This window comes from Equus caballus, chromosome 15 (assembly GCF_041296265.1).
Source record: "Equus caballus isolate H_3958 breed thoroughbred chromosome 15, TB-T2T, whole genome shotgun sequence".
Lineage (NCBI taxonomy): Eukaryota > Metazoa > Chordata > Mammalia > Perissodactyla > Equidae > Equus > Equus caballus.
The window spans coordinates 57834712-57847914 of NC_091698.1; the positions used below are offsets into that span (position 1 = coordinate 57834712).

A 13203-nucleotide genomic window follows, 5' to 3' on the forward strand; every position below is an offset into this window, starting at 1 on the left:
TATTAGCTAAACTCGAATTGATCCTGGTAAGTTTTAACTCAATATTTTACCTGGTTCAAGTATATTTCCAGAATTCATACAACTCAACAGCTCCCCTTTATTTGCAATACATTCACATAAATTTTCTGTGAAAATAATCGACTTGTATTTGTTTCAATGTCTTTTGATTAAAACAAACAAAAAGACTCGGGTGAGAGAGAAATAACAGTGTGTAAATCCTTCTTAACACTACAACCGACACAACCTGGTTTTATTTATTTATTTATATATTTATTTGACTAACACAATAAGGTCACAACAGCACATATGTTGGGCATATGCATTTCATCATTGATGATTATGCTCTATCCAAAAAGTAGCTTCAAAATGACAGGTTACTCCAGGATCTCCTATAGAGCATTCGAACAAAGGGAAAGAAATGTCCATGAATCACTTATTGTTCCATGGCTTTTTTTCTTATTGCATTCTAAATTATTTAAATATACTATTAGGCATCATATTGGAAAAAACAGATGTTTTCTAATTATGAACTGATTTTACAGTGTGATGGTGTCACATATTTAAATTACAAATACACATTTTTAGCATTCCAGCTGTGCTTTACAAGAGTTTAATTTGCTTCTTCTGATATGTCACATTGCACCTGCCTTTTTAAAACTCCTATAAATGTAAAACATTACTCAAACACAATTATTAAGACATGTTGAAGAATTCTAAAGATTCTGAACAGCTTATAGAAGATGAATTTTATATAGAGATTCAATAATGAATCTACCAAATGTGTATTTGGAGTAACATTTACAAATATTTTTAGAGGAATATGAATTTGGAGTGATGATTTGTGTGTGTGTATATATATATATATATATGTGGATGTACGGTAGTATGTATAATATGATTTTATTTTTATAGAAGCTTCCATATTAACTGTATCTTCAAACACAGTCATACAAACTTGAGTTTAAAATACCTGCTGTGTACTAACAACATGAAAATAAAAATTTAGCAACTATTATCAACTTAAAGAGGACTTTTATTGGATGGAAAGTAAGAAGGTACTATGCCCAAAGATTGAGCATTGGTTAAATTACTATTCCTTCCCTTTTTAAGGACAACTCTATCAAATAATCAGATTGTTCAATCATTTCAGAAAAATAAATTCTGAAAATTGAAAATTTAAATTAATTTGAGTCATCCTACAAAATCAATGACCAAAGAGTCAATAGTGAAGGACCCATTTTTGCTAGATTGACTTTATTTCATTGTGAGGTAAGGTTTCTTAAGAGTGCTTGAGTTCTGTGAGAAATATTTCATCCACATAAAGTTAAATGATATCCCAGGGCTTAAAATGCCATGTGATGAGTATTAAAACTAATATATTCACATACATATGTGAATGAAGATACATCCATAGGCAAAAGCATCAACAACAAAATAGACTTTGCAGGGGAGGAAGAACTTTTCCTCTACTCTCTGTGTTCTTCTGGCTGTTCTAAGAATTAAACTGACATGAGACAGAAGAACAGGAGAAAATCAAAGTTTAATAACATATATACAGGGGAGAAATCCAGGAAAACTGAGTAACTCACCAAAATGGTGGAAGCTACTAGCTTAAATATCATCTTCAGCTGAGGACAAAGGAAGACGTTGGGGATAGTGGTTTGGGACTTGAAAGGGGAGGAAGGAAATTTACATGGAGATGGAAAAGCAAATGTTTGATAAACAAATGTTGACTATGCCTTGCAAAGACAATGAAAGATAGAGAGGACTTTGATTAAAAGACTCTTGCTAAGTTCCTCCTTGTCTATCACACCTAGTTTATATTATACTATAGTTATCTTATGATATCAGCTGTTTCCTGAAACAGGTTTCTATCTTAAATTCTTTTAGGTAGTTACGGGGAAGATCAAAGTTTCTTTCAGACTCTTTTGTTCTTAAAAATAATCAAGTCAAAGAGACACATTTTGGGGTGGCAAATTCTGATCCCCCACAGTCTTAATATGAGATGTTATTTAAAAAAAATGGAAATGGACCATATGCTTTATTTCTGGAACCCACAGAAATATTTTAAGCCTCAAAATAAATAGATTCAGAGAAATCTATATATGAAACCCATGTATAAAATTGATATAAAAGTAATATTTCTTTTACACTTATTACACATATTCAAGAGGTACTTATTTCTTGGTACAATCCCTAAAAATACCAATTATTATTTCAGAAATGTATATTCATATTAAAAGTGGCTATGAGAGAATAGCTCAAGAGGAAACAAACCAGATATAAGTTATTCACCCAATCCTGTTGTTTCAAAATAATAAGAAGCTTTTCCTCAACATTATTTTGAAGAATTGACATGTTTAAATGATAGTGTGGGGTGTTTTTTCCCCCTTTTTCTATTTTCACAATAATGGCTGAAAATAAACCATTTATAACCTTTCAAATCTTAATATGGCTAAATGATTTATTTCTGTAAAAACTGATTTCACTGTCCTCGGAATAAAATATTCAAGACAAAGCCAATAAGAATGTATACACTATGAAACTGGACCCCCCACCTCAGTGTGAGTAGCTAACATAATGGTGAATTGACTTTTTTTAAAGAGAAGTCTGAAGATTAAATGAGGATGGTAAAAGTATTACGGTAATAAATTTTACTAGCAAACAAATAAAATCACATTGTAAAACCTTTCCAAAAAAGAGGCTTTAACTGCAACGCATAATCATATATAAAAACCTAAAATGGAAATTTTTATCCATTAAAGTGTGAACAAGCTAATTCAGAATAAATGGGAGGGCATTTGGAACGATAAAGTGTGCAGCCAGCTCTCTTATTGAACAAAGGCCTTATTTTAATCATAAGGTTATTGACTGCAAAGCAAAGTGTTTTTGCCAAATACAGAACTTTCAAAATGGCTCATCCATAAGTCTTATTTTCCATAGGCTATAGTGGTCTGCACAGCCTAAGACTGCCTATCTTGACCAGATTTCTTTTCTTGAGTTTCCCGGGCCATGCATCCTGCTCTCTGGGCTCAGCTCTCTGGGTGAGTCCTGAGCAGTCCTTCTAGCCCTTTGCGTCCTTCAACCTTAAAAAAGCCCCTGAGATCCAGGGAGCCACCTGCGTGAGTAGAAGGTAAAATGAGGGTGACGTACCCCTTGGCTCTTTGGTTCTGGTTACCGGCCCTTATCTCTACACTCCTCCCCAAAGCTTCTTCCTGGCTCTGGATTTGGCTTCACGTTTCCCACCATTTAAGAGTGGCCATCTCAAGGTTGGAAGACACTAAAGTGCCTTTAGATTTCTACCAAGCAGGGAGTCTAAGGAATAAGAAGAGGGAGTCTCAAAGCAGGGGCCCCAATTGTGCTTTGAAAAGGAGTCCTAGACTAAAGACGTACAAGAGCAGGCAATATTTAATCTTTCTGAAACTGACAACCAACACTACATTCAGTCTGCCATAAAATGACAGTGACAGCCCTCACTCTAAGTAGGAAAGTCTCTTGAAGTTGCAGAAGTTCCTGCTCTATTCTGAACAGGGACAGGAATGTGAATTCAAAAGCTGCATGCACGAATGAGAGACATCTCTAAAAATGGCTCCCTTGGGATGCACAAAACTTAAGTCTAAAGACAGTTTTCCTAAAATGTTACTCTCAACACACAGCTGAGACCACATGTACAGATTATTCAATTTAGGCACTAAGACTGCTAATAAACAGAATTGCAAAGATCTTCTAAGTATCATCAGTTGACCCAAACTCCCAGATCCTTGGCTTCTTCACACTCCCAGCCAATTCGCCTTTATACATTCCTTTTATTTATGACGCATGATAAGTCCTCTAGATTCTCTAATATGAACACAATAATTGTTTCCAATATTCCTAAATGAATGGTGGTGAGGTCACCACCCTTGGATCCTCAGAGAAGCCTTGGTTCTGATCTCCTACTAACTACTTTATTTATTTTTTAAGATTTTATTTTTCCTTTTTCTACCCAAAGCCCCCAAGTACATAGTTGTGTATTTTTAGTTGCGGGTCCTTCTAATTGTGGCGTGCAGGATGCCGCTTCAGCACGGCTTGATAAGCAGTGCCATGTCCACTCCCAGGATCCGAACTGGCGAAACCCTGGGTCGCCAAAGCAGAGAGCGTGAACTTAACCACTTGGCCACGGGGCCAACCTCAACCAACAACTTTATACTGAAAGTGTCCTTACTCGCTGCTCAGTTTTACCCGAAGCCTGTGGGGCATCACTCTTTATGAATCATACTTTGCATGCTTCTGTGTTAGGATAGGGGTTATTCAGGGGCATCTGATTTCACCCTTCTCTTCACACCCTTGAAACACAGGGGAAAAAAGATAAGTTGCAACAGTGGAGAAAACTGGATATAATAATAAATAATCTGATATATTCCAGGAGAAATTTCATGAAATCAAAGAGTGGATGGAGCCCTGAGATAAGACAGGAAGTCTACAGGAAAAAAAACTTGGGGCTTTCCAGTCACCTCCACTGTGCACCTCTTGCCAACAACATGATGGCCTGCTGACTATAGAACCAGGAACTGAGTCGAAGCTGCTTTAGGAGATTATCAGAGCTAATCCATCTTCACTGTGCCACCCCATTCTTAACTCCTGTCCATCCCTCCTGTCCTATGTTCTTTCCATAGGCTACAATTTTATTTTATTTATTTTAGTTTTTATTTTTATTTGTATTTATTTATATTTTTTTTTTGGTGAGGAAGATTTGCCCTGAGCAAACAGCTGTTGCCAATCTTCCTCTTTTTTTTTTTTCTCCCCAAAGCCCCAGTGCAAGGTTGTATATCCTAGTTGTAAGTCATTCTAGTTCTTCTATGTGGAATGCTGCCACAGCATGGCTTGGTGAGCAGTGTGTAGGTCTGCACACCAGGATCTAAACTGGTTAACCCTGGGCCACTGAAGTGTAGCATGCAAACTTAACCACTCACCCACAGGGCTGGCTCCCATAGGCTACAATTTTAGAAAGGCATTATATGAAGCAGTGAAACAGGCAGTGACATAGTCAATCTGAGACAAAAGCATGTGAAATCAAGAAGAGCCCTGGAAGAGATGCTGTTTGGACGTTACAGATTTTATGTATTTCTTCTGAAATGAGAAAATCCAAATGATGCCTAAAATTATTCAAATTGAGATGACCAAAACAGAACAGAAAATTCCTCCCCAGTTCAAAAGAATGTCACAAGATAGATGATTGCTTGACACTGGACATTTGGCCATCAGCTTAAGATCTGAGAGAAATTCTAATGACAAGGAAAACAGTGAGGTGTTCCAAGGGGAATCGGCCAACCTGGCATGATATATTCACAAAACCCAGCCCGGACAGATCATACCTTACTCTTGGACAAGCAAATCAATCAAAAACAGTTTAGCAAAAGATTCTCCAACATAAAATTGGAGGACAACAACACACAAGCAGCAGAGAAAAAGCACAAAAAAGGCTTTTCCTTAACTACAGAGGGAAAAAAAAATCTCCTTAGTGTTCTCATTAAGATTTAAGAAAACTTGCCCTCAAAAGCAGATGAATGATGAAATGATCAGGAAACAGACTAGTTTGAAAAGAGAGTTAGTTGAGACATATGTACAGGTGATAAACAAGTTGAAGGAATTAAGAAAACATCTAAAGGGATCCAGGATTCTCTTATTATAAGTGAATCTGCATCAAAGAAGCAATGCACAGACTGTGTGAAAAAAATGTGGTCAGGGGCATCCAAGTCAATGCCAGGAACATTTCCAGAAGGTAGAGAGAAAGGACAGCAACAGAAAATAATGAGGCCCAAGGCAAAGACTATAGGAAGACAGAATGGAGAGCCCGACTATGGACAACTGTAAAAAAAAAAAAAAATGCGGGGGGGGGGGTGGGGCGTGAGAGGAGAAGTATAAAAATATAGCAATAAGCTATTTGTATCTGAAAAGAAATATAGGTTAGTTACAAAGAAGTAAAAAAGCCAAGCTAGTCTTACACTTGCGTTGGGCTTAATTAAACACTAGGTGCCAATGAAACAATGTCTACATAATTTTGTGCGGAAAAGTTTGTGACCCAAGAATTCTATATACAGACAATTGTATATACCTATAAGGGCAATTAAAAGATATTCTCAGATCTGTAAGGGCTCAGAAAGTATATCATCCAGGTCCTCAAATTACTCAAAGGTATATGTAAGCTAAGAGAGAATACTCAAAAACTTTAAAAATGAAAATAGCAAAGTATCACTAGAAAATAAATGATAGTAAATAAATAAAATATTAAACCTAAAATATGTTTATTAAGATGAATTAGTATTTTAAAAAACAGTTCTTTCAAGAGAAGCAGAATGTTAAAAAAAAATCATTATTTAACATCTATTATCCAGATCTAACACCTCAGATTGTATTAACACAAACTGGGAAGTGATTTAAAGAAAAGAAAGTAATAAAAGAAGATAATTTCTTCATCTTACATAGTAGTTAATCAAAAGTAGTGTTTTCTCCATGCTGGTAATTAAAGAAATATAGGCTTAAGAAGTTTTATTTTAAGGGCTGGCCCAGTGGCACAGCAGTTAAGTTCGCACGTTCCACTTCAGTGGCCCAGGGTTCGTGAATTCAGATCCCAAGTGCGGACCTACCTACTGCTCATCAAGCCATGCTGTGGCAGCATCCCACATACAAACTAGAGGAAGACTGGCACAGATGTTAACTCAGTGCCAATCTCCCTCACAAAAAAAAAAAAAAAAGAAAGAAAAGTTTTATTTTAATGTAAAGATAGTTATTAGTGTTAAAAACAAATGTATACCTAAAGCATTCTACAGATTCAAGGCAGTCCCAATCAGAATCCCAATGACATTCTTCATAAAAATAGAACAAAGAATCCTAAAATTTGTATGGAAGAACAAAAGATCCCAAATAGCCAAAGGAATCCTGAGAAAGAAGAACAAAGTTGGAGGTATCACACTCCCTATACTACAAAGCTACAATGATCAAAACAGCATGGTACTGCTACAAAAACAGACACACAGATCAATGGACCAGAATTGAGAGACCAGAAATAAAACCATACACCTATGGATAGTTAAACTTTGACATAGGAGCCAAGAACATACAATGAAGAAAGGAAAGTCTTTTCAATAAACGGTGTTGGGAAAACCGGACAGCCACATGCAAAAGAATGAAAATAGATCATTATCTTACACCATAAACAAAATTAACTCACAAAGAATTAAATACTTGAATGTAAGACCTGAAATCATAAAACTCCTTGAAGAAAATAAAGGCAGTACACTCTTTGACATTGGTCTTAGCAGTATCTTTTTGAAGATGTCTACTCAGGCAAGGGAAAGAAAAGAAAAAATAAACAAATGAGACTACATCAGACTAAAAAGGCTTCTACAAGGCAAAGGAAACTATCAACAAAATGAAAAGACAACCCACCAACCAGGAGAAAATATTTGCACATCATATATCTGACAAAGGGTTAATTTCCAAAATGTAGATAGAACTTATTCACCTCAACGACAATAAAATGAACAACCCAATCAAATAATGGGCAAAGGATATGAACAGACATTTTTCCAAAGAAGATATAGAGATGGCCAAAAGGCACTTGAAAAAATGTTCAACATCACTAATTATTAGGGAAATGCAAATCAAAACTGACAATGAGATATCACCTCACACCCATCAGAATGGCTGTAATTAACAAGATAAGAAATAACAAGTGTTGGAGAGGATGTGGAGAAAAGGAACCCTCATACACTGCTGGTGGGAATGCAAACTGCTGCAGCCACTATGGAAAACAGTACGGAGATTTCTCAAACAATTGAAAATAGGAATACAAAATGATCGAACTATTCCACTACTAGGTATTTATCCAAAGAACATGAAATCAATAATTCACAAAGATATATGCACCTCTACATTCATTTCAGCATTATTCACAATACCTAAGATGTGGAAGCAACCCAAGTGCCCATCAACAGATGAATGGATAAAGAAGATGTGGTGTACATACAATGCAGTACTACTCAGACATAAAAAAGGACAAAATTGTGCCATTTGCGATAATTTGGATGGACCTTAAGGGTATCATGCTAAGCAAAATAGGTCGGACAGAGAAAGACAAATACCATATGATTTCATTCATATGTGGAAGATAAACAAACACATAGATAAGGAGAACAGATTGGTGGTTACCAAAGGGGAAGAGGGTGGGAGGAGAGTGAAAGAGGTAAAGGGGCACATAAGTATGGTGATGGATAAAAACTAGACTATTGGTGGTTAACACAACACACACCAAAAAGACACTGAAAAATGATAATGTACACCTGAAATTTACACAATGTTATAAGCCAATATGATCTCAATAAAATAATTTTCAAAAATTCAAAACCAAAAAACCAAGTGTATACCTTATAATTAACTGTAGGGAAAAAAAGCAAATAGAAGGAAGGATGGAAGAAAAAAAAAAGAAATTTAATCTATAAAGCAATAGAGAAAGCAAAAGCAATAGACAGCATAAAAACATTTCAAACAAATACGAGAAATGATATCAAATATATCAATTATGACACAAAATATTAATATGGAGAACTATTTTTAAAAGCCAACAAAATATTGAGTTTGGAATAAGTCATTTCTGATGTATGTTGCTAATAGAAACACGGCCAACACGAAAGGACAAAGTCAGATTAGAATGAAAAGGATATCTTTCAATATCATACAATCAAAATAAAAACAAAGCTAGAGTCGCAACTACAATATTAGACATAGACGAATTAGAATTAAAAACTTAAACAGAACAAAAAGAATCATAATATAATAGGTAAAATCTGCCATGTAGTTAAAATAATAACAATAATACCAACAACTAAATTTTATGCTCCGAATAATATAGTACCTAAGTTTATAAAGGAAAAACAATGGGAGACATTAAGCTAAACTGACATAAAGAAGTAAATGATTTAAAGAATTTAAGGAAATGGTGATAACAATCTGCCATTTATTGAATGCTTATTATGTGCCAGGCATTGTGCTAAGTTCTTTAATATGTAGCTCATTAGATCTTAACAACTCCTTAGGGTTGGTTTATGACTCTTCTCACACATTGAGAAACCACAACCAAGACTTGCATAACTTGCTCAACTTCACACAACTGGTAGTGCCAAAAATGAACTTCCAAGCTACATCTGTTTCTTAAAGGAACTGCAAAGAAAGTTCTAGAAAATGGCCAAATATAAACTAAATATACAAAAATGAATCATTTTCTTCTATAGCTACAATAACAGAACAGAAAAGAAAAATGCTTCTCAAAGTACAACAAAAACATAAAGTTCTCCCCAGAGAGAACCGTAATAAAAAAAATACTCAGGAAAAATACTCAGAATACCACAGATCTCCACTGAAAATCATAAAAGAATACATAAATAGACCTTTTGTGTCTCAGGTACAGAAAACTGAATTTTGTAAGAATGTCAATTCCTCTCTACTTCATGGGTTTAGTGTTATCACAATTAAAATCTCTGCTTTTTCTTTAACTTGACAAAGTGATTTTGGACTTCAGTTTAAAAAGAAATATAAGACTTTGTTTAGACTTATGTCACGTGTCTGCTGAGAACAGATATATCTATCTTGCCGAGCATCCCTAGCCCAGAGGAAGAACTCCATAAATATTTATTGAATGAAAAATAGCTAAGAAAATTTTGAAAAAATATTCTAATTAATGTCTCTAACTAAATAAGCTAATGTTTCTAACATTCTAACTAACAAGTGAAAACTTCTCAATGAAGGTTAATATCTCTGATATAGACAAAGGAATACAAAAAGTCTTTGATGGTTCCAAGGAAACAATTAGAAATAAAAATAACTTGTTTATGGGTATATTCATTCAAGGGTTATTAATAACAGTAAAAAATTTGTCCCTACCTAATGATAATAAATCAGTAAAATTAATTATATCATGTCCATATAAAGAATAATATACAGGCTTTTAATGCATTATTGAATATTTAATGGCTTTCATTCAGTTTATACTTTGTACAAATGCTCATAACATAATGGTAAAAGAAAAAGCAAAATGCAAGAGTATAAACAAATCAAGGCTTGATTTTTTTTTCAAAAAAAAGAGAGAGATTTGAGAAGCACTGAAAAAAACACACGAAAGAAATATATCAAAACATCAACAGTAGTTATATCTGGGTTGTGGAATTATTCATTACATTTTATTTTCTTATTTACATATTTCTAAAATTTTCATATTTTCTATACTGAGTTTACTTAACTCTTAGGTTGAGAAACAGTGATCCTCTAAAGACTAGTTTATTCAAGGTAATAGAGCCAGATTACTAAAAGTGAAAATAAATCTGGCCTTCCTTTCTATTTTGGTGTCTCCAAATTTCAGGGAACGTCAATTTCCATATGCTGTAAGATCCCAGGAAAAACCTGATTTTTCAATCTGTACAGCCAAAATAGGAACTTTCCCTGAAAGGACTATTTTCTACAGCCTCTCTTACAAGCTCCACCTGAGACAGAAAACACCAAATTGAAAATATTTGTGTTTTTACAAAATATGACCAACTTAAGATAATTTCTTCAAAACACTCTTTTTCTCTCAATGCTTGTGCAGCAGATAAGAGAAAGAAAGGACTCATTGAGATAGAACGGAGGAAAAATGCCCATGAAGCACATAGAGACATCAAAAAATAATAATCAGAACAAACAACTTCTCAACAACAGGGTTATCAAAATCATGAAAACACTAATTAACAATACAATGCTTGTGAAAGATAATATATTTTTAATGCCTTGATGTTCCCTAATATTAAAAAAAAAAAAAAGGATATCCAAGAATTACAGCAAAGCCTTCTCATGTGTGTTTCTCAACTGGAACATCATATCTTGACATTAAGAATTAAACTAAAGATCATTTCATCCATTAAGTTGAATCACCTTTGGAAAATATGAGTGTTTGAGAAGAGAAACTAAGTTCCTACCTGTTTCTGGAGTTTTTAGCAAGAGAGCAAATAATTTGGATTATATATTCTAAATCTTTAGAAGAAAAGAGAAACATGCACAAATAGTCCCAATAAATGATTGGTAACCTTTTAATAAAACTTTGTCCATCTATGTAGAACTATATCCTCATTCCAACACTTGTAGACAAGTCTCGATGCCGATGAGTTCATTTGAGGAATATATAACTTAACGAGTTGTCAGGTTTAAAATAGGAACGTGCATCTTACTCATGAGTCTTTCGTTTTTAATGGATAAGAGATGTAGTGGCTTTTGAAGCTTCCGGATAAGGAAGCCTGGACCAATGCTTTTAGGGACTGACTCTCATTATGCACTCACAGGCACAGAATTACCCTGGCAACCACCCCAATGGGATGGTCTACGATGGGAAATCTAATTTTCACTCAGCAGAGCTCTGTAGATGTGGAAACCCTTAAATAACTTAGAGTCAATATTAACAACAATATCTTTTAAAAATAACATACTAAGTTATATGGTGCACTTAGAGTTTGCCATTACATGACTTGCTGTCATTCTCACAATAGCTCTGCGACATCAGCAGGAAAGGCACGATTTCTATTTTGCATTTGAGGTCATGAGAGCTCTGAGTAATCAGCAGTTGACAAGATCACAGGGCTCAGACCACGGGTGGGATGCGAACCTAGGTCTAAGGAAGCCTTTTCTAGTATTCTTTTCACTAAATCATGTGGGTTTTCAAGGAAACAAGTTTCCAAATAAGGCCCCTCCTACTCTCCCTTGGGTAGCTTTAATAAACTCAGTGTAAAACAAACAACAAATTGGCTGTTCCCAAGCAGATGGTGCTGCTCAGCTGCGGTTAAGCAAGGAGGCCTGCAACATGCCAAACTTTCACAAACATTACTTACTTACTATTTTATCATGCTGGTAAAGGCAGACAATTCACATGCGGTGTCCTTCTTATCATAGCATGGGCCACAGTCCTGCTAACTGCCCTGCTGGAGCAGACCAGCTCATGTGTGGAAAGGAGGGTGTGGGGATGTGGCTAGAGACACCGCACTGCCAACAAGTCTAGCCTCAAAGGAAAACTCCCAAATCCAGACAGAATGGAAAAAGGCAGTGGGAACCAAACCCATTGGTCTGTGGCAAATAGGTTATAGCTGTGCCACATGAGAATAATGGCTACAAAATCTTGTAAAAATTCAAAATTTTTATTTGGAACTTTTATGAAAATTCAATATTTAATATTTTCCCAAATGCTTGGTTTTCTTTTTCTTACTAGAATTAAACAAAAAGTAAAATATAATTACCTTTTTTTAACCAAAGTCCATATCCCTTCTTGATACCTTTCAAGTTTTACTATATTTTCTATGTCCTGAGGTGAAACTCTTTGTAAAATATTGGCCTAGAGGCTGCCCGTCAGTCCTTATGATGGTGAAATAATTCAGTAGAGGAACCAGGGGGATTTGTGACATTCATTCATTTATTAAATGATTAGATACAAATTTATTGAGCATCTACTATGTGCCAGGCATCATTCTAGGTGCTAAGATACAGCAAAGAACCAAAGTCTCATGGAGCTTACATTCTGAGTAAAGAAAATAGGGCAGTGAAAACATACACAAGTAATGCAGGGTCCCCAGAATGAAAACACAGCAGGGTCAAAAGTGAGAGAGTGACTGCCAGGGATGCCATCTGAGCCGGGCTCAATGGGCAAAGTCTTCCTGAGCAAGACTGGCAGGAAGTGAGTGTGTTCGAGCAGCTGGAGCAGAAAGCACAAAGTCCCTGAGGGGGAATTTTCTTGGTGGTTCAAAGAACAGCTAGGAGGTCAGCATAGGTGGATCTGAGAGAACAAGGGAGAATGTGTGGGGGACAAAATCAGATAATAAAAGATCCAAGCAGACAATCTGCATCAGCAAAACTTGTAATCTCACCGTAAGAAGCAGGCTAAGCTGGACACTTCCGGTATAGCCCCAGAGGTCACAGGAACAGGTGAGCATCTCCGCAGCCCGCCTTAGACAGGCCTTTGTCTCTCCTTCCAACTGTGCCAGCATCTCCCAATAAGCCTCTCTGAGTCCATTCATCGCCCACACAACCACAGCAACCTGTGTGACTGCCACAAGTCCAGTGGCTCCCCAAAGATCTGCACCGGAGAATGAAATCCCCACACCTGCAGGCTCATCACAATACGAAGCCATCCCACGCTCTGAGCCTGCTCTGCTC

At 35.7% G+C, this 13203-nt stretch overlaps 2 long non-coding RNA genes across 5 annotated transcripts in view; both read right to left on the minus strand.

Moving 5' to 3' along the window:
- The window catches only part of LOC138917858 (uncharacterized), a 55682-nt gene extending 42576 nt beyond the window's left edge, over positions 1–13106 (minus strand). The window contains exon 1 of the long non-coding RNA XR_011426441.1: positions 12915–13106. This is a non-coding gene — a long non-coding RNA (uncharacterized lncRNA). The remainder of the gene's footprint in view (positions 1–12914) is intronic.
- Positions 1–13203, minus strand: part of LOC111768098 (uncharacterized) — a 592572-nt gene that overhangs the window by 315390 nt on the left and 263979 nt on the right. The window lies entirely within an intron of this gene.